The sequence below is a fragment of the Ochlerotatus camptorhynchus genome, unplaced genomic scaffold, assembly GCF_037179485.1.
Source record: "Ochlerotatus camptorhynchus isolate MF236.1 unplaced genomic scaffold, CSIRO-AGI_Acam_v1.1 ptg000550l, whole genome shotgun sequence".
In the NCBI taxonomy this organism is placed as follows: Eukaryota; Metazoa; Arthropoda; class Insecta; order Diptera; family Culicidae; genus Ochlerotatus; species Ochlerotatus camptorhynchus.
The window spans coordinates 4,547,955-4,573,853 of record NW_027041033.1 but is presented as its reverse complement, the minus strand read 5'-3'; the positions used below and the strand labels follow the sequence as shown (position 1 = coordinate 4,573,853).

The 25,899-nt window shown below is 38.4% G+C and overlaps 1 protein-coding gene across 1 annotated transcript in view; it reads right to left on the bottom strand.

The window, feature by feature from the left end:
* LOC135713306 (uncharacterized) overlaps window positions 1-25,899 on the bottom strand; it is a 170,906-nt gene that overhangs the window by 94,471 nt on the left and 50,536 nt on the right. The window contains exon 2 of the mRNA XM_065236391.1: window positions 24,036-24,061. The gene's annotated coding sequence lies outside the window, so the exon portion shown is untranslated. The remainder of the gene's footprint in view (window positions 1-24,035; window positions 24,062-25,899) is intronic.

Sequence of the window (25,899 nt, the reverse complement as noted above, 5' to 3'; positions counted from 1 at the left end):
GAGAAAAGTTATGGTGTTTACGATTTTTCAACGAAAGTAAGTTTATTTTGTTTTGGAGATTAGTTGCCTAACCGGGCATAATGCATTGCTCTTAAGTGAGAGGCTAATTACTTCACCACCGAGTTGAGGGTTTTGCGTTTGTTGCCTTAATCCAAATCGAATTGAAGAAGAAGCAGAAGTATGAGAAAGAAGCATTTGCATATTTCTCGCAAAAAAAGCTATATTATGCATCAATCGTGCTCAAACTAATTGTAATTCATTTTGCATACAATGTAGCATTTACATCTGACCAATGCAACGGTGATCAACGCAAAGAAAGTTTAATTAAAATCACAATCAAACCCGTCGTCGTCGTCGTTCGCCGCACATGAATGCATGCTTCACACACCCTTTTGCAACTTAGTCTGCGCACTGATGTGTTCATGTTATTTTTTGTGCTTCTGCGTTCGACTTAAATACACTCAAGTGTAAACAACCTCCACTGTTGGAAGAAAACAGTGCCAAGAAGAAAGACGCGAGTACAAAAAAATAGAAATATTATATCTTGGGGTTTGGCTCTTGGGCGGGTGAGTGTGAGAAAAACATCAGTCAACATTTTTTTAAACCACATGAAAATGAGTGAAGCAATGAAGCATGTATGCAGATGCGTTGATCGCGGACATACACACATACAGCTAAAGAGAGCAGCGTGTTTGGGAGATGTTGGAAGATGTAACCAATTTTAATAATAAATGAGATATTATTAGCTGTTGAGTGTAGGAAAAACAATCAACGGTGGAATGAATGTTGGAATGAATGGTGGTATGAGAAGTCAACAGTCAAAAAGTGGATAAGAGAAAGAGGTCTACTTCGGGGTCGATTGTGTCAATATTGCGGTTGAGTTGCACAATAAACAAACTTGCTCAATTCAATCAATCTGGTTGTCGGATGTGTATCAAGCGTTGAGGAAATCAGGGAATGGGAAGACATTGAACGGTTCATACTCATTGAAAATGTAGCAGGAGAACTACTTGAAAGCGCAACTTTTGATCGCAACGCAAAAAATAGCCCAGAATCAAATCAATGTAGCAAGATGAATATAGGGTGTCCCAGAAAGTATTAACACACTTTCAATACTGTCTTTATTGTAAATCTGATTAGCTCGGAGAATTAGCTTCTCAGTGAAATTTATTTACATAATTTTGGTGATCAAGGCGTTGTCTTACGATTTCCCATTATAGGAATCTGGCCGCGAATTAGTGTTTGGTTAAGTGTATTATCCGGGATAATTTTCTTGTGGACCTGGGTCTCAAATTGTGCTCAAGGGAATAACAATATGAAGGGATTAAAGACAAGTGTTTCATATGTAAGATGTAGTAGCACTGGTTGAATTTCTGCCCCTAGCGTTGAGTTCAGAAACAGTCAGAAAATAACTTCTTAGCCGGGTTGAAAAAGTTCACGATATTTCACGAAATTCAACAAGGTAAATGTTCGCGAGTCATAGTGAGTTTTGATGAATATTTTCAACACTGCTTCTAGGGGTGAGAAAATCGCCATGCCAACGATCTCTTCTCATATCATGGAGTAAATCGAGCAAACTTGTTGAAAATTTTAAGCGATTAAGCAAGACTTGTTTGTAGATTGATATCGAGATGGTTGCAGTTTCCTTCGCTATTAATCATTAATTGAACTGATTACCTGGCGCTTACCGCGATTACAATTTGTGAACTTAGTAAAATGTGGTGCCTTCCCGTTTTTGGCAACACGCGATTTCTGTCTTTTTGCATTCTATAAAATGTATCGAACGCTTTATTCAATTTGAGATTTTACTGGACCTCTCTTCATGGGTTAGAGGTCCATGTGGTATTTAACGAAAAAATGTCCAGAAAGCACAACCCAACTAAAAATTTTGGCTGCAGACTAGCTGAAACAACGGAAAAATTACGTTATGCATCTAATTTGTGCCTGTATAGGCTGGTCTGCAAGTAGAACTGTTTGTTGGATAATACATATCTTATGAAAGTGATAGCTTATGAGATCGTGTTGACAAAACCATGTAGACACTATAACTGTAATTTGATTGAAAATTACTGGAAAATCAGGAAAAATCAGGGAATTTGGTTGTCTTCATTGAGTTGACACCATGATTGGGATTGGAAACCCATCGGAAGCAGAAGCAACCAAAACGAAGCTAAAAGCAGGCTGCATTTGTGAAGACGAGAGCTCGGAAGCTGTACGACTCAATGCTGGAGAAAAAATCGGGCTTTATAATCATGGATGATGAGAGATACCAGAAACTCGATTATCAGACTCTGCCAGCACCGCAGTTCCACACTTCGCCCTAAAGAAAGGATGTTCCTGAATCAGACACAATGAATGGCAAAGTTTACGTGAAGGAATGTCTGCGTAACAGATTACTATATATTACTACACTTGATCAGGCAGCATGACAAACCTGTAATTTTTTGGCCTGATCTTGCTTCCTGTCGCTATTCAAAGGATTCGCTAGAGTGGTACAAGAATCATAATGTCGCATATGTGCCAAAAGAGATGAATCCGCCGAATTGCCCCGAGGCTCGCCCTATCCAAACTTTCTGAGCTTTGACAAAGGCAAAACTTAGGAAACATGTTAAACAAGCGGATACAGTTGAAAAATTCAAGAAAGATTGGTTTGAAGTTGTAAAAACGGTAGGCGAAGGTACTCTGCAAAAGCTAATGATAAAACATGACCTGGTTTCCATCCTGGGTGGCTGCTTGTTTTTACTTTGACCTGGACCCTGGTCCAATTCCTATCGACTAGATTTGTGTTCTTGTTGAGGCCCTTCTCTCAGCCTCATTGCTGCGATATCTTGCATGGTTCTAACCCAGCATTTGCTTTCGTTTCCAAGAAATTCTGTTGATATTGACTTCGGATCTGTCGAATTCAGTTCAACTGTAATATGCCATATATATATTCACATACATCGTACATCTTCAATCGGCTTCTAGGTGGCCATATGGCTCTATCATTGTTGTTTTGAGTACCATGGGCCATATTTGGAATGGAATGATTTTTCGGCGTTGTGAGTGTGAGTGCGTGAATATGCATGAGAATCTCAAGCGTGAATTTTGTTTGCCACAGTCGCATGCGAGTTTATTCTCGCAGGGAGGCTCAATGAAGGAGATTTGAGAATGATTTTCCGAACACTGGTTAGAGCTATTGGTTATATTTTGTCGAGTATATATGATTTGACATGTCGCTTGATATGGTTAAGATAAATAACAAATTTACCCATTTAGAACTATAATCCTGAATAACTGGAACCTGTTTTACGAAGGCCATATGGCTCTATGGTTGTTGTTTGAGTGCCATTGGTCGTACTTCGTCGACTATATGTGATTTGATATGTCGATTGATATGGTTATGAGAGATATCAAATTTGACCATGTGGAACCATGATCCGGAATGTCTAAAATTGGTTTTCCGGTGACCATATGGCTCCGCGGTAGTTGTTTTGAGTATCATTGGTCATATCTCGGCGAGTAGATGTGATTTAATACGTCGCTTGATATGGTTATGAGACATATCAAATATGACCATACCGTATCATAATCCGGAATATCCGGAACCAGTTCTACGGAGCTCATATGACTCTATGGATGTCGTTTTATGTGCCATTGATCATATTTCGTCGAGTAGATTTGATTTGATATGTCGCATGATATGGTTATGAGAGATATCAAATTTGACCATATGGATCCATAATCCGGAATATCCAGAACCGGTTCTACGGTCGCCATATGGCTCTATGGTTATCATTTTGAGTAGCATTGGTTATATTTCATCGAGTAGATGTGATTTTATATGTCGCATGATATGGTAATTTGACCATATAGAACCATAATCCGGAACATCCGGAACCGATTCCATAGTACGCTTGTGGCCTTATGATTGTTCTCTATCATTTACGGGAGTTTCACAAAAAATAAATAATATGTTGTCGCAATGATAAGTAAGATATACGATGGAGATGGAAAAAAAACACGTGCCAACACATGCTTGAATATGGCGGAACCTGAGGGGATGTTCCACCAAACACTCACTGGAATGATGTTAAAAAGTTAATCGGCCATGGCATCTCTGGGACACAATTTTTTGAAAATAAAAAGTTTGTCCCGGGCCAACAAATTCTATGTGTTTTCTGAGGGTTGGACATAACCAAAACTTGGAAGCGTACTTGGAGTGGGTTCACCGGACATTCCGGGTACATATTTTCGGAAGCGTATTGAAACTGGACTTCGGTGATTCACGCCATTTTTTAATCCAAGATGGCGTCTTCAGGTTTGTTAAAAACTGTCAAATAGCCAACAATATGGATATTTTCGGAACGAGGACGACGTGTAGAGACCGGATATCAATTTGAAATCCAAGATGGCGACTTCCGGTTTGTGAAAAACTATCGAATACTCTAAAATATGGTTGTTTCCGAAACGGGGACGGCGTGTAGAAACTGAAAATCGGTGATTCACGCCAGTTTGGCATCCAAGATGGCGTCTTCCGGTTTTCCGTCGAATACCCTACAATATGGGTATTTTCGAAACGGGGACGCCGTATAGAAACTGGAAATCGGTGATTCACGCCATTTTGAAATCCAATATAGCGTCTTCCGGTTTGTGAAAAACTGTCAAATAGCCAACAATATGGATATTTTCGGAACAGGGACGATGTGTAGAGGTCGGAAACCAATGATTGACGCCATTTTGGAATCCAAGATGGCGACTTCCGGTTTGTGAAAAACTGGCGAATACCCTACAATATGGGTATTTTCGAAACGGGAACGTCGTGTAGAGTCATAATTTGATTTCAGATTACGCGATTGACAAATTTGACATCAAATTTTGCATTGATTTTGCTGTACATTTGCTCTTCAAAAATATGTTGTTGTAGTTTTGTTTTCATTGCCTTAGCAGAACATCAAAATTGCATACTCGTTTTGTTATCAACAGCAAAAATTTACATCAAATTGAGTTTTCAGTTTGCTCTTGATTTAGTTTTCAATGTGATGGAATTTTTTGCTCTCATTTTTTTTATTCTAACCGTTAAAACGAGCAAAACGACAGCAACCTGAGTAATCATTATCGGTCTCAATAGTACCTAGCATAACTGGCATTTTTATGGAGACAATTTCTAGGGGCTACCGGATAGAGGCCTCCCTTAGCTCAGTCGGTAAAGGTGCAGCTACAAAGCAAGATCATGCTGAAGGTGGCTGGGTTCGATTCCTGGGTCTTTCGATGAATTTTTCGGATTGGAAAATTTCTCGACTTCCCTGGGCATATAGTATGATTGTACTTGCCATACAATGCAGAAATGGTACAGGCATAGAAAGCTGTCAATTAATAACTGTGGAAGTGCATCTTGAACACTAAGTTGAGAGCACCGAATAAGCTAATATGCCATTAGCAATAAGCTTGAAATGCGACTAAGAAGAAGAAGAAAAGGAAGAAGAAGAAGAGAAAATTAATTCTGAATATATTTTGAAATGATACTAAGGAAATCCATGAGAAATTAGCTATGATATCCTGAGATAAATTTCCACGAAATTAGGCAGTTCAGTTTTAGATTCCTTACACAGAAATTCAAGATCCAGGATTAGCATGGATTTTCAAGATTGTAAGACTTCAGTTGAGCACAAATTTCATGATCCTGGTCTAAGAAAATTGTTCAAGATTATTTTAATTAAATTTTCGGCTCTCCCGTTTCCCCGGTCCCGGACCTTGCTTGTCCCAATTTGTGAAATACTCAAACATTTATTAAAAGTTTGCTTTCGCATTTGTTTCTAAGCTCCTTAACACAACTCGATATTTTTAGATAGATATGATATTATATGATATGATATGATATGATATGGAGCTACCACTCACTGTAGCAAGACAACTGTCGGTAGACTGTGGATTATCCTCGCTGATCGAATTGATCAAATTTAATAACCTCTAATTGTACTCAACCTGCGATTGTATGAAGGGCCAAAAACGGTTTGGGTGAATCCGAGGGCAACATCGCTCACGTGCATCCACGGGATAAATGAGAATCTCCTTCCAACAACAGGATCATACAAACGGTCAAAAAACAGGTCATTCAACAGGAGGATACGCGAATGAGTGGGGAGAAGAGCCCACCCTCTATTCACGATATACTAAAAACAGGGAGTTGGAATTTCCACTTTTGAATCATATTTTCAGAAACGGTGAACGCTAGTTCATCTACATCACAATTTTCCGAGAAATCGCTCTAACAGAAGCTTCCAGTAAATGGGAGTTTTCTCACTCCATTCCCATTGTATTGGTTCAAATTCTGGACACAGGCCCCATTCGGATAATTTATGTTCAGAAGTCAAAACCCTACTTAATGCACTTGGAATAATTCTTCCAACGCAACTCGGCTAGCTCCCGTTCCCGGCATTAGCCGAACACAACAAACTCCCAGCACGGACTTAATTTTCCCATAAATCATTCCGGTCACATGCGCAGAAACGAGCTCTTTAACACAATCAACTTGCACCACCGCCGCTTCGAGTAACACACAAACTCGATGGTCATCTTCCGTATGGCAGAAGTGGGAAAGAGATGCAAGTCCCGGTTATTTTTGAATCGAAATATATGTATACAGAACGATGCTTCCTCGATTCGTTATGCTCTGTGTTCGGCGAGATCTCTTGCTGAGAACGAGCTCTCAACGGTGATCTCAAAAACCAAAATAAATAGGTTGCACACACCAATAAGCAATTTTTTGAAAACAAGCGCATGCGTAACTGTGATGGATTTGTTTACAGGAGCATAAGTATGTTTTTCCTTTCACTGTCCGCTGAAAATAGAACACACAAACAAAACAATCAGAAAAACTCGCGCGCAGCGTGAGTCCAAACGGGACGATGTTGCGAAAATTGCGACGCGTTGCGCCAAAATGTAGGCAATCTTCTGACCGTATCCCCCGCACGGCCACGGAGCCGGGAGGGAGGTCACTTTCATGCCTCGCCGAAAGCGTCGTCGGAGGACGCTATTTTGAAAATATATCACCGCTTTCCAACAGACATTGCCGACCGTTCGAAATTCCTGGGGAACAAAACGAAAACAACAAACAATTTATAGCACCACCTTCTTGTTTCGTTTGAACTCGGAATTCACTTTCGTTAGAAGAAACACACAATCGGTAGCACCACACGACACTAATTGATTTTTGGTTGTTGGTTTTAACGAGTTGCGAACACTGTTTATGGGATTTGATCGCGGATTACGCGCGCGCGGTTGCTACAGCAGCTAGTGATCGTAGAAGGGAGTGTAGAAATTGTGTACGGTGTAACGCGAACGGCTCTTGACGTAGAACTGATCCAAGGGTACGAGCGCGCCTTTTTTTCTAAATTCGTATGTCAACTCCGGAGGATGCGGCACTAACAAACACACGCGCCCAGTCTATGCTGTGTTATGCCATGCTATGGTTATAAACTTATGTATAAAAATACATGTGGAGAGAGCGAGATTCGAGTCACCCAGCAGCAACAGTAGCAACATTGTGTCTCATAATTGTAAACAACACACAGAACGTCGTCCAATTGAGAAAGAAGGTCCGCGTTCGCCACGGACTCCGCCGCGGAGAGAATCGAAAGAATGGATTTTCCTGCGGATCCGACGAGAAAGGAAAACACAGCCCTACTTAGTATTCGTTATGATTATGGTGTTCGCCTTTTTTGGATTGTTGTTGTTGTGGTTCTTGTGAATCTTTCCAGGGAAGATGATGAGATTTGATGATGGTGGCAAGTCCATGAAGGCTGCTGCACATGCATGCATGCATAATGGAGAACGAAAATGAGATGTGTTTTCATACATGAGCTGGTTCGCTGGAGTGGTGCTGCTGAATCTCGTGCGACATATCTTGGCATTCTTCTAGCAGGAGCATGCTTGTTGACAGAGATTTGTATTACAATGTTGCAAGTGAAATGCGAACAGTTCTGAAATGGAACTTTAAAGTTGAGACTCGAATTAACTTGTTCCCATGGTGAATTGTCTCAGAGATGGCGCTGTTTCCTTAGTAGCAATTGTTGGAATTTAGTATTGGAAATAGAAATAGAGAAAACAAGCAGTAATCAATAATTCACGTGGCCATGTGCATAGACATAGTAAATATCTATCTTCTTTGGAACTTTCACTACATAATTTAGTTGTAAAGCAAATAAAAAATTCATCGCCATACATTTTACTTACAGCATTACTACCAAGAGAATAAGCTATCTCTCACGGAATTCTCTCTAACGAGCTCAATCTCTCAACATAGCTCATAGTTCATTTTCTTCATGAATCTAAATCAGTGGCGTCGCCCTAACCTCAATCTACCTGTTCAACAACTCTCAAAACGTAAACAAACAAAACAATATTGGTTCCAATGGATAAAAATCAATGAAACTAGAAGACCCCATGCTTTTTGAAACTGAATTGAATGTAAACATGACCCTAAATAACGTTTTCAAAGTTGTTGAACAGGTAAAAAGTAAGGTTACGCGACGCCACTGATCTAAATACATATATAGAGGCACCAGACATGTTTCCAGAGTCAGATTTTGTAGTCTGTGAAGGGATGTCTAGCTTTGTTGACTGCACTCTCCTCTGTTAACAACTAACGAAAAGCAGGTTATTAATAAATTCCGATAGATGCCGCCACAAAAAAAAAGTAGTGACATCTGATGGCCAATAAGCGCAGAAACCCTTTCCATCGATTAATTGCGGCCAGTTCGTCATTTAAAGCGTAATCACGCTCTGGAAAAGAAATTTGGGATAGCGGTTCTCAAGGTCGTTGATTGCGATCCACTTTGAGAGGTTGCGGAAATTCGCAAACCTCCTAAGTTTTAGACAGATTCAATAACAGGGTCTCTACTAATTATGCTCAATAAGATGTTTCCAGGACTTCAAGAAAATTTCCATGTTATCCAGGTACTTTAAGTACGTTAAAAAATATGCTAATCGACTATATCTGTTAGTTTTGAATCTTGAAAGATTCTCATGGTCCAGAATTCTGGATTTTTTTTTTCCTAGCCCGGAATATTTGTGTAAGGTCTCACATTTTATAATAAGCCCTGAAATTCAAAGAATACGCTCCCCTTATATTGAAGATTTGATTTTTCCAAGTTTAGAATCAAGAGAACTTTTCTAAGCAGATATCAAATAAAAGATTTCGAAGTCTCAGATTTTTGATTTTTTTTACATTGACTTTTTTACTGTGGTCTCGAAAAAAAAAAATTCAATGTTTGACTCATCTTGATGCTCTTGGAATTCTTCACATGATTTGTTTAGGATTGTCTCGTGAATTTCCTTAGAATCAGCAGAAAAAACTTCTTAGAGTTCATCTTAGAACTCTCTCTGGTATTCCCTTACAATTTGCTCAATAACACGCTAGAAATTATCTCCAGAAGGCTCTTTGATTCACTCGACAGTTCCCTTAAAAATTATCAATTAAATTCGCTGTATTACCTAGGAATTCCCGAAGAATTCTCCTAAAATAAACTCTCCTCAGTTTTCACTTAGTTTCTCCTGAAATTGCATTTGAATCCATTGCATTGTCTTCGGAATTCACTCTAAATTCCACTGAGAATTCGCTAAGAGCAGTCCAGTAAATTCGTTGAATTCCCAAGGAACTCTTCTTGGATTTCTTTTAACCCTTATGTGCGTGACGATTTTTCCAGCCGTAAAACAATGTTCTGCAAAGTTGTAGGTTTAGATAAGAACTAAAATATGACATACATACATTTTGGAATAGACCGCTCATTATCCCCAGAACAAGTTCCGGAAGCCCCGGGGAGTGGTCAAACTCTGATTTTAACACAAACTAGTCATGCGGCATATCAAAATTTCGAGAATATGGACATGTCATTAGAGAACATGTGATTTGACAAGAGTGACCAAGGCCATCTGATGGCCCTGGAACAGATTCCGGAAGCGTAGGGGAAGTTGCCAGTTTCTTATTGCATCAGAAATCAGACGCGCGACAGATCAGAATTTCATGGACTATGATTTAGAGACCATACCATCTAGCCAGAATGACAATGGCAACGCGATGACCCCGGAACAGATTCCAGAAGCCCCCGGGAAAGTGGCCAATTTCTGATTGCAACATAATCTAGTCATGCAACAAGTCAAAATTGTTGAGAATGTCGTGAACATGTCACTAGAGACCATGCCAACTGACAAGAGTGACAAAGGCTGGAACAGATTCCGGAAGCCGCGGGGAAGTGGCCAGTCAGTTATAAATCCAGTTAATTGACATGGTCTCTAATGCCATGCCTATCAAATTCGGATATGCCACACACCTGTTCCAGGGACATTGGATGGCCTTTGTCACTCTTGTCAATTGGCATGGTCTCTGATGACATGTCCATATAATTCTGAAAATTTGGATATGCCACATGACTAGTATTTTTTTTTTAAATTAGAGATTGGCCACATCCTTCGGGGTTTCCGGAACCTGTTCCAGCGACATTGGATCATTGTCACTCTTGTCAATTGGCATGGTCTATAATGACATGACCATAAAATTCTGAAAATTTTAATATGCCGCATAGCTAGTTTCTGCTTAAACTAGAGAAAGGCCTTTTCCTCAGGGGCCTCCAGAACCTGTTCCAATGAAATTGGGTGGCCATTGCCATTTTTCTTCAATTGGCATATTCTATAATAAATGGTCCATGAAATTCTGAAAACTTTGATGTGCCGCACGCCTGGTTTTGTTGAAATCAGAGATCGGCCACTTCTACCGGGGCTTCCGGAACCTGTTCCAGGGACATAGGGTATCACTCTTATCATTTGATATAGCCTCTAATGACATGTTCATCCAATTCTGAAAATTTTGATTTGTCTCACGGCTAGTTTTTGTTGAAATTAGAGGATGGCCACTTCCTCCGAGGCTTCCAGAACCTGTTCCAGGAACATTGGGTGGCCATTGTCACTCTTGTCAATTGGCATGGTCTCTGAAGACTTTTCCATATAATTCTGAAAATTTCGATCTGCCACATGACTAGTTTTTGTTGAAATTAGAGATTGACCAATTCCTCCGAGGTTTCCGGAACCTGTTCAGCGACTTCGAGTGGTCCATTCTGGAATTCATGTACGCCATCTTTCAGTTCTTATCTAAATCTACATGGTCCCTGATAAGCCCCTCCTTCACCCACATTTCTTGAAATTTCACCAGATCGTTTGTGTTAGCATTTTACAACATGTCAGAAAGCTTCATAGCGATAAACATCCCAAGCAACAATTTTTGTTTTATTTAAGTTTTATAGCAGTTGATATAACCAAATTATAAAACTTTCACTGACGACCACATTGCTTTAACAATCTCCTGAGAACCGCAATACAGCCATGTCATGGCCAATTGGCCCAGTTTTAATGCAGTCCTTAAAACTTGATATGCGAACTACTTTAGGAGCATAGGATTTATGTCAGTTTTATCACACTCTAGACGTGATTGTTAAAAATGAAAACATAAAACCTCCTCCAGGTCAGAAAGTTTTAACAGCCTTCTAATGACTACCATAAAACTATATTACAACCGCATAAATCGCTCCTGAAGAAGTTGATAAAACATGATACGCAAAACATTTTGACAACTTTGAAGGTTTTAAGTTGGGGTTTTTGGATGATAGTTAATATTGAGAAATATTTTATTGTGGTTTTATTCTTTCGATGTTTGATGTGAAATCATGATCCTTGTCAGTTGGTAATAATGGCTGATATTATTGTACATTGAAAATAAGACGACTTTATTATAATTTTAAACCAATCTTTATACGCTTCACAGCATGCCGTGCAATATTTATGGTGATTATTATACCAAATAGGAGCATAAATTTAGTGCGCCATATGAATACTAAAATATAGGGATATTTTTAATTTGTCTGCATTAGCACCATGCATTAAAGAGTCATTCAAAGATTATCTATTTAGTACAAAACTGTTACTACTGTTGAGCAATAACCAGTCACATATTATTTAATTATACATAGATGTATGAAAGTGTTTTATTGCCTATCAATTAAAGCGTAATTATTCATACTGTGTGAAATTTGTTCATACGGCGACATTTTTTTTCGTTATAACTTGCTACTCCTTAAAAATACCTCAATATAACATATTCTCCTAGATTGGAATTCTATAGCATAACATAAACCTAATGGTTGTATCTTAGCATTTCGCAGTCCAAATTGAGAGCGTTAAGTTATATTTAAGCTATATAACTATCTTGCTGGTTTTATTCGGTACAGCGAATCAAAACAAAACAAAAACCATGACCACCTGTCAAAAAGTCAACATTCCAAGCGATCCTCCTATTTTCGCTTGTAATCAAGATGTAAGAAATGCTTATTGGATCCACTAAAAGCTTTTTCAATACAAGGTTTAAAGCCGTGATGTCAATACTGGCCATCTCCAAACGGATTTAGTGAAACTGTCGGCGTTGCTTTAAGAAGGGTTCGTGGATCTTTCGGAAGTGTATCGGAAAGTCGCTTGTTCAATATTTTTAAGAGCTCCTTCACCGCAATGTGCCTTATGTAGGGATCGTATAACTGTAGTTCTTCCAGGAGTTTCATATTGTCGATAGTCTCATCTTCATCGTGTTCAGAAGCACTGAAGGGGTTTTCATTTCATATATCTGAATAGATTTGTTTTTTATAATGACAAAAAATTTCAGAGTATTTTTTGTTGTAGCAGTATATTTCTTATCTGTGAATCTTAGGCCTCTGATAAAGATGATAGTTGTAATGAAGCTTTAATGAAGGTCCTAAGACTGCTTCAAGTTTTATATCGGTCATAAAAAGTGTACCATAAAACATAATTGTATGTTTTGTTTTGGTTTTATTCTTCAGTTATAAGTAGTGATGCAGAACCACCTTACAGCTACCGTTAAAACTATGAAGTCTGAGTTTTAATTTAGTAGTCATAAAACAGTTTTATAGACGACTTGACGGCCTGATTTTATGACAAGCACACAAAACCGTAATACAACCACAGGCTGGAAGGGATGCTATGATAAAACAATGATAAAATAAGAATAAATCTTCCAAGCATTTAGATTGTTGCTTGGGATCACATACATGATTTTATTTCAATTCAAATTGGGTACCCGGGTACCCCGTCAACCACATAAGGGTTAAAAAGGTTATAGCAATATAACCATAAAACTCTCCTAAGTATTCCTTTTAAATTCACCTTAAAACTATGTTGGTAATTTCCTTAGAATTCCTAAGGAATCATCCTCCAAATTTTGATTGAATTATTTCCAAAATTACTCTCGGATTCTCCGTCCTCTCTTGAAATTCTGCTCACAAGTATCTTGGAGTGCTCCTTACTCCATTAGACAGAACTCTCTTGGAATCCTCCTCAGGGTTCTGTAGGAAATTTCCTTTGAATCCTACTCAGGATTCGCTGGGGAATTATCTTCGGAATTCCCTCTGAATTCCACTATGAATTCTCTAAGAGCAGTCGCGTAAATTCCGAGAAATGTCCTCAGAGAATTAGCGGCACCGGTATTGCCTCTCACCCCAAAGGGCCTGCGTTCATTCCCAGTCGGCGCCACCGGGATTTTCTGAGGCATACAATCATTGAAGTAGAAGTAAGTAAACCCGTTGGTCACCGGTCCATGAGTTGATGGGTCTAAAGGTAGGGTCCAAGTGTTGGAGCTGCCTCCCTGGCATCGGTAGCATTGGTACTCAGTACGGAAAACAAGAACAACGGAAAACAAATCAAGGAAAAAAATAAAAATGCTTCTCAAAATTCCCTAGGAACTCTTCTTTGATTTCTCTTAAAATGATTCTCAGAACTTTCTTGGAATCCTCCTCAGAATTCTGTTGGAAGTTTCCTTTAAATCCTACTCTGAATTCCCTTGGGAATTATCTTCGGAATTCCCTCTAAATTCTACTCAGTATTCTCTAAGAGCAGTCCCGTATATTCCATGAAATGCTCCTCAGAATTCCCTAGCAATTCTTCTTTGATTTCTCTTAAAAGGATTACAGGAATAGCCTTGAAACTCTTCTAAGCATTTCTTTGAATTTTACCATAAGAATTCGTTGGTTATTTCCTTAGAATTCCTTAGGAATCTTCTTTGATTTCTTTCCAAAAATCCCTTCGGATTCTCCTCCTTTTCTTGGTATTCTAGTCACAGGTACATTGGAGTTCTCTTAACAAATCCAAAATTGGATTTCTCTTTGGAATTACAATGGAATTATGTTGGAAATGATTGTAATGAATCAGGATTCCTTTGGGATCATACTCTGGAGTTCAAAAGAACTAATTTGGTAGGAATCTTCAGATTTCACTAAAAGTTTTCCTAACAATTCTTCCCCCGGAATTCTCCACTGAATACCCTTGAAATCATCCCTAGAGTTCCTTGGAAATTCTCATCGAATTCATTCATTAAAATCCTTTTTTTAGGTTCTTGGAAAACATTCAATGTCCCAATTATTTATGTTTGTTCGAGATTCTTGATTTTATTAGATCCAGGGTTTCAAAAAATTGTCAAAGTTTAAAATCTGTAGAAATTCTTCAGGAATCCTAAAAAATATATATACCCTTGAAATCATCCCTAGAGTTCCTTGGAAATTCTCATCGAATTCATTCATTAAAATCCTTTTTTTAGGTTCTTGGAAAACATTCAATGTCCCAATTATTTATGTTCGTTCGAGATTCTTGATTTTATTAGGTCCAGGGTTTCAAAAAATTGTCAAAGTTTAAAATCTGTAGAAATTCTTCAGGAATCCTAAAAAATCAATTGAACTTTCAGAATGTTGTTACTGAAGATAAATCCACTCCAGAATTATTATGTTCCAAGAGTAAAAGTGAATAACGCGGAGGATAAAGTTGATTGTTTTAAAACAAAAATAAGTCATAGGCTAGACACTGGAGAAGTTTACAAGTAGTTAACTAAATACGTATCTGTTGTAGGTTTTTTGAAGTGATAGTGAAAGTGATATAATAGTAGTAGAATTAAAAGGAAAAATAACGTAATAAGAGTTTGTAGGAAATACTATACTAACCTGTAGAAAAAAGAAGAAGAAGACGAAGAAGAATGAGAAGAAGAGGAGGAGGAGTAAGATAATAAGGTACACCTAATTACGTACAGGGGACATGGTGTCTCCCTTAGTTTAGTCGGTAAAGGTGAAGCTACAAAGCAAGACCATGCTGGAGGTGGCTGGGTTTGATTCCCGGTCCAGTCTAGGAATTTTTCGGGTTGGAATTTTTTTTCGAATTCCCTCGGCATAGTGTGTGATTGTACTTGCCATATAATTATACTAATTACAAAAATGGTACAGGCATCGAAAGCTATCAATTAATAACTGTGAAAGTGCATCTAGAATACTATGTTGAGAGCACGCAATAAGCTAATACGCGATATGCAATAAGCTTGAAATGCGAAGAAGAATAACGTACAGGAGCTTGGGATAGAGTCCACGATTGTCTGCTCAGTAAGAAAAATTGGTCATTACTAGGCCACCGAGCCCCTTGCATTACAACAAGGCCATTGATGTCCAACATAAAGCTATATGAATGAAATTACGTCTCTGTAGAAAGGTAAACGACGTTCTCGATCCCAAATTGATAGCATTTCATCCTGAGAGCCCTATTGATTGCTTTGAAGAGTTCCTCACAATAAAACAAATATTTTGCTGGCTAAATTTCAATGTTATTGTCACTCTGATAGCATAGCATATTGTCACAAACGGTCATGAGTTGCAACGATTGTTGCAATTAACTTGAAAGGGGTATTTTTCATTAAACTAAGTGTCAATTAATCTGAATTATTTGAAACAATTGCAGGAAATGTATCCAATATTGAGGAATCAATGGTTTTCTATTAAATTTAGTGATTTTTTAAGAAATTGCCTACATTTAGGCGCAACTATGAATTTAAAGAAATTTTTTTTAATAATTTCTGCTGAAAATACACTTCATATAAGGATTTTAACGTAGGATTTGAATTCAGGCTACCTAGATTTTATTTAAACAGTTACTATAAATTTACTCGAAAGTCATTTGAGGGGTTGATCAGTTTAACCCCAAATCGATATTCTTAAATTTGAGATTTCAAAAATGACCCACAAATAAACAAAACATTCAATATGATACAAAATCATGCAGAACGATAGAGACCACGAGTTCCACGCCAAAAGACAAATCGATCTGTTGCGGCCTTCTGATTTAAATGAACCTTTGCCTAATTGTTTGTTATGGTCAATCATTCACATTTTTGCTAAAATTCGGCCATTTTTAATCTCGCAAAAGTGGCGTATTCGATATTTTTCAACAAATCATAACTCGAAAACGTCATTCCCAATCGAAATGACGTCTGAAACAAAGTTTTAGGAAAAGAAATTCTTTTTTTCAGAAAATATAGGGTAAATGTTGGCTTCGGCACCCATTGACTGTTTTCGGCAACCAAAATTTAAACGTTAATTTCACTATGTTTTCCCATCAACGCACTTCCCTGAATGTGTCCAAACGATTGTTTAGCCTTTCAGCTTCAATCTGATTATATTTGAACGATCGAGCAATCCAGTAATGCTATATTTTTCTTCAAATAAAGCATACGCACTACAAAATGAGGTTGATTTCGAGTTGCCGATAATAGAACAGCTGGTTAACACGCAGTTCAAATGGGAAGGTTGCCGAAGAAAAAGAGACTGCCGACAATAGTCACACTCACCTGAGAAGTTTGGAGCGTTGTAAAAACGCTTTCAAAACGTTTTGAAAAATTCTGTCGATTGGAATGGATAGAGAAGGAAGCAGCAGATGAATGTAAACAAACAGACACATCATATATGTGCGTGACGCTGAGAAAATGCTAGTAGAAGTGCAGACGCTGCTTAGATTGACGAGAATACGTTAATTCCCCTATACACGGAAAATATTTCAATTCATTTTGGGAAAAAAATCCCAAAAAAAAGTATGAAAATTAAATAACAAAAATTTACCTAGTTCAATATTTTTTGATACATAAGTTTTTAACTCTTTTGTGGTTTTTGATCCAGAAATTGCTTACCGTTATATTTTTTTTCCTAAAAAGGATTTGTATTCTTCAACTTTGTCTCAGACGTCATTTCATCGAAGAGCACAGAAATTCTGGGTTATACCGATGGAGTGCGAGGAGTAATTATCAGATAAGTAGCGAAATGGGTTCAAATGAGTTTGAGTGGGCGGGACTCGGGTGTGTGTTGGGTTCATTTGCCGTGTATCATTATCATTTTTACTGACCGAAGCCAACCACCTTTGTCGCCACCTATTGGCAAGTTTTACCAAAATGTCTTATGTGTCACACACGGAATGGTTGGCAGTGAATCCAGATTATCAGTTTTCACAGTTTTTTGCTCGCTGTTGATAATTAGATTTAAGTTATAAACTAATCAAATATCATGTTTTCATCTATATACTAAACGCTTTTTTTCACAATTTTAATTGAGAAGCTCAGCTAGCTTGACGGCTGCCGCTTCTGCTTACTGAGTAGAAGATCGTGGGTTTACTCCCAAGATCCTCCTAAATACAAACATTAGAATGGCGGTGCTGCCTGCCGCGAATCCTGACCCATATCAAAGACATCATATCAAGAAGACTGGCAACTTTGTCAGAATCTAAGCGACAGATACAGTAGCGCTGCACTTGAGCGGAGGTGGATGCAACGGATAGAAAAATGAGCAAATATACAAACCTATCTTCTGAGGATGTAATCTGAAGCATTTACCTTCGAGCGGCAGATGACGCAATTGTACCTACCTCATAGCGGTCGTACGAGAAAATGGAAGAGTTGTCAGTCTTCTTGATATGTTGTCTTCGCCCATATCCTACCCAACCATCCAACTCCGTAGCATCTATGGGGGTGTCGATGAGTCACTGGTCTCCTATTAAGTAGATGTCACATCATTCCCCGTAACGGAGAAGATGGGCGTGGCCGACAATGGTAATTGTCATGCTTTTCCTGTTCTGAACTCTGATTGGAAAGCTATTCGCTCCCTAATAGTTTTCCTTGAGCAATCAAAATAAGCGCGTTAAAGTATATACGTGCCAGTTTCTAGTATGCAATCTGCGAATTACTCCGTTATAAACGCAACGCAACTTTGTCTCCGACGTCATTTCGATTGGAAGTGAAATTTGTTGATTTGTTAAAAAATTTTGAATACGCAATTTTGAAAAAAAAAATAAAAAATTGCGATATTCGAAATAGCTGATTTTTAGCACAAACGAACGAATGATTGTCCGACAAACAATTCGGCGAAGTTTCATTCAAATCGGAGATGGTCGAGTCTTATTGCCGTGGAAATTATTCTTCTAAGCACCTTTGTGGAAGATTTTTTTTCTATCTCTTAACGTTCTCGATTTAGAGTATGTTTTCGGAATTGATTTAGAGTGTTCCTGAAAAATATAGATTTACAGTAACTTTTTTTATTTACAATTTCTTATCAAAGTCACCTTCGAGAAAGGCATGTTTTTCAAAAAAAAGGCATTCTTTGAAAATCTGGGAACTTCTTAAAATTTCCCCCAAATTTTCTGAAACTAATGGAACTGATTTCCCCCTATTTTTGGGGCTTAGTAAACTTTGAAATGCTTCCGCAATTTTCTACTGTTCATGAAAGTTCTTGAAATTCTCGGATCTTCCCTCAAGCTCCATAGAGACTTCCCAAGTAACAATTCTGGTTTTATGAGGGTTCTGTAGACCATGATTAAGACTTGTAGAATGCTATAAAACCTCGATAAAACCTGCAATGTTACTTGGGTTCTATGAACTTCTCGAAATGTTTCTGAACATCTCTGCACTTCTGTGAAGTTTTCGAAGTTTTTCTGAAATTTCTGGAACTACTTTAAGCTCCCACAATTTTCTTAGAATCAAAACTAATATAGTTCTATGATTTTCACTGAAGTTTTCATGACTTTTCTGAAGGTCATGGAACTGTTCTTAAATTATTGTCACTAATTCATAGCTTCTTCAAATGCCTAGACTTTATTGATGTTCTATTTTAATAAAAAAAAAACTCCTTTATCGTGCGAAAACTGTTTGCATAGCCGTGGTTATCAAAAGAGAAAGTCGATGAAGAGAATCGATCAAAGCAGATAGACCCTTCTCAAGTTTAGCCCTGGCAACTTATTTTCTTTTATTTGCCCCGTGCTAAGTAATTAACTTGAAAAGGGCCTATTTAATAGGAAATATTAATATGATCTTTAGGAGATATCGATTCGCCGATTGATCTAGTATTGGTGATATCAGCCGGTCGCGTTGTGTTTACGAGTGGAATAGTTTCGTTATTTTGTGTGTTTTATTGACCGATTTATAGAAAGTGCATAGTTAATCACCTGAATTAGTGGTTGGCGCATTCGAAACGGATTGAATTGCCGAAGAAAATATGCAATTTGTGGTGAAATTCGATGGTTTTATTCTAACGTTTTGCGTTTGGTAGTATTATTTCTTGGTTGCTCATACACATACGTTCGAGTGTGTAGAGGAATTAATGTAGGAATGGCAAACTACGAAGGTGTAGGTTACCGAGTGACCAGTTGGTAGATCGCGAAGTGTGTGTAGTTCTGTTCCCTCGCGCTACTGATGGAAATAGATAGAGAAGATAATAGTCGGCCTAAGGCCGACAACATAGTAGAAGCGATTCGAAGCGATTCGATTCGTTGGCAATAAGCGGAGCGCTTGCGTGAAAGCACCCTCTATGAGCGTTCTATGGGAATCGCCCAAACCAGCCATAGTGAAAGCGATGCGAAGAGGTGTAAAGCGTTCAGCAAAGCGACAGAGCTGTTCGTGTTGTGTTTTGACGCCTTCGAACGCAAGTGGACTGATTCTAGTGAGGAAAAATGGACACCGAAAATTTGAACAAATATTTTGCACTGCGCGCGCGACTGTAATGTTTTCAAAAACGCTTTCACTATGTCATAGGTTGCTTCGCTTGCCGCTGCATTTCGCTTTGCCAATTGCTATCGCATCGAATCGCTTCGAATCGCTTCTACTATGTTGTCGGCCTAATGCGTTTGATATTGCGGTGGTCAATGGCTAAGCAATAGTGTGCGTAAAGTCTTCTCAACGAGTTGCTTGTACGAGACGATTATGAATGAGAGATAGGAGCATGTGTGTGTGTTGAGCTGGTAATGACTGTATAGACGAGACAAATGGTGAGTTCCAAATTCATCGTAGTTGCCGGCGTGATCACCGTGTTAGTTGCCGTTGCCGGTACCATTAGTGTATTTGGAATTGACCATCATCCGCTGAAGCTGTATGAGTTGTCGCGTGTCTCTGTTGTTCATTGCATGGCAGGCGAAAGCTGGATCGTGTTTTGTCGTGGAGTGTTGTGGTTTTAGATGCACGATTACCCCCTACCCCATTAGAGCGTGACCCCATATGAAACTGTGTAGCAACTAATACTTCCCCAACATCAAAATTAATTTAAACATTTTTTTATGTATATTATTTGCATTTCATAGATTGCACATATGTTTCACTTCACTATATCTCATATTATATTATATTGTACTGTATTGCATCGCTTTATATTATTTTGCATTATTTCAAATGTGTCTCCTTATTTTTCAGCTTTATATAAAATATTGCAAGTTTATTATTTCTTCCAGTTGAAAATTGTTCTTACACATTTCTTGATTGCATTTTCGAGGGGACGTGTCTGCTTTTGTGGGCAGTGCGTTTGATTGTCGGTTTGGTGTGGTTGGTGGCTCGCCCGCGCGTTGTGGCGCCGCCATCAGGTAGGGGAAAATTTCTTCTATCTGATGGTGGTGTTGGCATGCGTGGGTGGGATGCTGGTTGCGCCGGATTGGCGATGGGATGCATTGTTTGCGGGAGTGGATGCGTCCCTTCGGGGGAGTATTCGAGATTTATGTGTGTTCATCGTTCATCGTTTCATTTGTCAGAGTGATGACCACGGTCGCATGATGCATGTTTCTCGGCTTTTTACGGTTAGGTGTATACGAATAATTCACTATAATTTTATTTCCATCTTGATATAGTTTGAGTTTGAATACATCGTAGGTCCTATTATATTATTATTAAATATTCATTGATAAATATTTATAACAGGGTCAAAACACAACTGGAAGAAGCAACGTAACATCATTTGATTTTCCCTAATATATGTTTAACGTTTATATGACAGTGAAATTAACCATTTTATTTTTCCTTTCCAGGATAGAAAGTTACATAACTTATTGGTATATTTATTTGTATATGTGTAAATACTGATTCAATCAAATTCTGCATATGAGTGATGAGGAAGCTTATTGTGTTCGCGAGCCCTCCATTTAGGCTGGACGCATTGATTTAAATCTTTAAGTTTATTTTCAGCTCTTCGACATTTTTAGATTAATATTATAATGATTCACTATTTTCAGCCTTCGTTATACTATAATTTTCATTTCTAGAAAAAAGTTGTCCTGTAGATCCTGAAGGACCAGAAGGTGTATCAAATAGCTTATCAATGGTATTTACTTTTTATTTTATTATAACATAATATGAATTTGGCCGGTTGCTTTTGGTGCAGCTCCACTTGGCTGAGATCATTCATTTTTATTTATTTATACAGTAACCCCTCCCTATCGTTTAAACATCAATTCAGCTTATTGTTTACCAAAACGAACCTTGCTGCAAACCCTACCCTCTTACCCAACATCCCAGTGACTCCTCGTGGAAGTGCAGAGGATTTCTCGGCTTCCATCAAAGCGAGTGTCACGTCAACACATTCCTACCCATTCCTTTCTTGACCTGCGTTCAGGCGCGGCTGGCGCTGGTATTGCCTAATTTGAGATCACCAGTTTTTACACATTGAGGATGATTGCTAGTCCCAAGCATCGTCTATTGGTTCTCTGTGTAATTACAGCTGATCTGGCAATAACAGAGTAGCAACCGTGGGCGGTCAATCATGCTCATGCTCATGCTCTTTAGGAGATATCGATTCGCCTTATTCTGCAAAAATGTGTTTTAACAAGGTCTAAAAGTTACTTTGAAACGACTTTCACGAGACATTTTAAACAAATGATTTAGAACTAAAAATCTTCATTTTTCAGGTACACCCAATTTAATCCAAAAAATAATCTAAAATGAAAACGTTGAGGGGTTGACAATGTATTTCTTCAACAAAAATTATTGAAATTAACTCATCTAAAACTTTGCTTCAAAAATAAAAAAGTTAGTTTTTGAATATCAACTATTGGCCATCCTAAGGTTTACAACCACCAAAAGAAGAGCTTTTTCAAGCACAAAAACTTAATTTAAGACAAAAAAACGTCTAAATATTACCATAAAAGCTCTAGGACTACCAGTCCTTCTAAATTCCCATTATGGACCACTGTAGGTCTTCGAAATTTACATTTAATGTCCTTCAACTACCGTTTAAAAGTCAACTGAGTTTCCAGATTGTTATCCAAATCATCTGAAAATCATTCGAGCTCACCCTGAAACATCTCCATGATTTTTTAAGGAGCCTTTTGGAGTATGCTCGTCCCCCAACGACAATCGAAGCCTTTTTTGATTATTTGTTGATGTTTCTTCCCGCTGATGCTCCTGTAGGTCTTCTGAACTGTCGATGTAAGTTGCCAAGTTGGACATGCTCCTAGCTATCTTTTTGCTAGAAAGAATGCGGATCTTCTCTAAATATGATGCTTTTATTGATTTAATTTCAATTCATTTTCAATTAGAATGTCTCTAAAGTTCTGTGATTATCCTGAAAGCTATGATTCCTGAAAACTACGACTTTCCTAAAAAAAAACAAATATTTACTGGACGTCTTTCTTTTCTAATAACGAATCCAAGAATATTGGACTGAATTTTACATTTCAGTGCCAACATTTCAAAGAGGAGTAAATGCTTTTGTAAACAATGGCTTTAGTCGTCAATTTCTCGCGAATAAAAGCTCAACCCTCCAAAATAACAATGCAAAGTGGTAGAGGAAACATACATCTACCTGTTTGTGTCATTATTTTTCATGAGTAAGCTTTTATTCGCGAGAAATCGACGGCTAAAGCCATTGTTTACAAAAGCATTTACTCCTCTTTGAAATGTTGGCACTGAAATCTAAAATTCAGTCCAATATTGTTGGATTCGTTATTAGAAAAACAAGTCGTCCAGGATTGGTTCTTTAGAAAAGTCGTAGCCATTGCTTACAAATGCAATTACGCCCCTTTGAAATGTTGGCACTGATTTATTGATTTCATGTGATTTTTCAAACACGAACACAGTTTCCTAGTGGAAAAACGCCATTCTGCCACCAAATGATGATACCACTAGCATTTAATGCCTCATTTAAGACGTGATAATATACACAGAAGAACTCCATGGCCTGGAACACTTTAAAACATTAAAATCGATTAACAGAAGCTTAACCAAATGCAATAACTAACGGAAACCCAGCAGTATTATGGCCGGGAAAACCCATTTTCTCATTACGGTTTTACCACCACCCGACGACCGCTCATTTAAACTTTAAAATTTGCTCGTAAAAGAGCGCTATTCTCCCTTGATGTGTTTCCCCATTTTACGACCCCGACGAACGAAACCCCGAAAAGTCCTTCAAGTCAAGCATCAATAATGAACCCATTGTCTATTTGGATGAAGAGAATTATGGAAAAAACGCAGAAATCTATACTTAAATAGGAGCCTTCTTCTCCGAAAAGCTGTGATTGTTTTTCCAACCCGAAACAAAAAAAATCCAATCTCCTCAATTGTAATAAATCTTCGCACGAAATACCTACTTACACTTTTCACGCCCGGAGGCGGTGCTGGAATGTTAATCAGTTTCGTTCGTTTGAGCTCGCCCGAAGACACTCGAATAGGCAATTGAGTTGTCATTGTTTATGTTTTTTCAGCCACTCGCTCTCTCTCTCTCGCTCTTTCGGTTCGTGCTGGAGTTTGTACGCAATCTTTAGGCTGTCACTTTTTCGAAATTGAACCATTCTTCTAAATTACACGTCTACCTATGAGAGGTACGTGCCACCGCCGTCATCACCGCGGCTGCGAGATTTGTGTTGCAAACAAGTGCACTAGTGCAGTTCGAACTTACCCAAATTCCATGAGTCATTCAATGATCTGAAATGAAAACGAGAAAACAGAGATGCATTATTGGTGAGAACACGATGGAGGGGGGGGAACGAAACACAACAAAGGTGTCTCATAAATTTGTTGTGAAATTTTGATCCCATTGAAGGCGGATTGGATTACGAATGTGCGGTTATTGCGTTATGCCCGGCCCTTCGTTCGTTCGTACTTGTGCTGCCTCATTGACATCATCGTCTGATGGCACGTGTGCGTTATGATGAGCGATCAAAGTGCGTGTATGTGGATCGGTGGAGGTGCGCACCTGCTTCCCTTAAATTTTGCCGTTGACTTTAGTGATCGTTAACGTAATCATTCCACAAGCAGTGAGAAGCTAATGACAATAATGGATGCATTATGTGCTCATTGGATATGTTCCCAACAACTGTAGCTAATTCGAACGAATTTGGTAGCGATCTGGTTTTGCGGGGGAAATTGTTTTAAAGTATGTGTGGTATTCATTTGCTTGTCCAAATGCTCGACTTTTCCCATACCTGAGACTATGGTCATTGGGAAAACTATGCAGAACAACTTTGTGGAAGACTGAAAATTGATTCGACTATTGCGCAAAAAGTTATCGACCATTCGGCATTTAGCGCAAGCTCGCTTATCTCACATACGTCTTTAGGTATATGCGGTTCACTTGGGCAAAGGTGAATAACTTTATGCACAGAAGTCGTCAACAAATTTGTTCTAAATATTTATTGAGAAATAGGGGAAATGGCTCTAATGTTGGCCTATGGATCTAAGATTGGGCCCATCGCTAAAAATCTTCTATTTATCAATTTTAGATGAACGCGTCATTGGGACGGTACTAATGGATATTTTTGGTCACCATTGAAAATTAAGTCGATTGCTGAATTTATGTATGGGCCGAATTAGGGGCATTTAGGCATCCATTTCCCCTATTTAAGATATTTGTATCAATAAACATTTTTCAATTTCGGCCCAATGTCACCCCGTCTTACGGCATAGGTGATGTTATTGGTTGTTCGAATCATCCTGGAGTTCAGATCAAATGACCTGCTAGATACTCGATTCTGTCGCCATGGGCCTCCCTTAGCTCAGTTGCTAGAGGCGCAGCTACAAAGCAAGACCATGCTGGAGGTGGCCGGTCCGGTCTACGAATTTTTCGGGTTGGAAAATTTTTCGACTTCCCTGGGCATAGAAGTATGATTGGACTTGCCACACAATTATACCAATGCAAAAATGGTACAGGCATCGAAAGCTCTCAATTAATAACTGAGGAAGTGCATCTAGAACACTAAGTTGAGCGCACGCAATATGCTAATATGCAATAAGCAATAAGATTGAAATGCGAAAATAAGAAGAATATGAAGAAGAAGTTCGATTGAATTGCAACATCATGCGATGATTTATAGGTTTACATAACATTTCAACTACATAATAAATAAATCTTCTTCGAATTTTTGAATATCTGCAAAGCTTCAATCGAAATTCTAAAATTATCTCAAGCATTTGTGTTGAAACATTTGTAGTTTCCAAAAAAAGACGTCATTCCGGCGCAGTAAACCCTACAACCGCTCTTCACAATCGGCAAATCTTCGATTGTAGCGTGTTCCATCAATCATGCCATCCAAATTCTGACACTAGCCAAGTCTCGTTTTCGCTTCTTTGTGTTCTAGAATCACGGAATACCTTCCAGTTACACCTGACTTCTACAGCAGCACTATTTCATTCATCGCAGGTAGGTTGGTAAGTACTTCCAAGCCAGCTCCGAGGAAGCCGTTTGTTTGCCTGGGAACGGTAGTAAATTTTTATCACGTAGCAGCTGCTACACCTCACTGGGCTAGCTAGCTATATTTCGCATT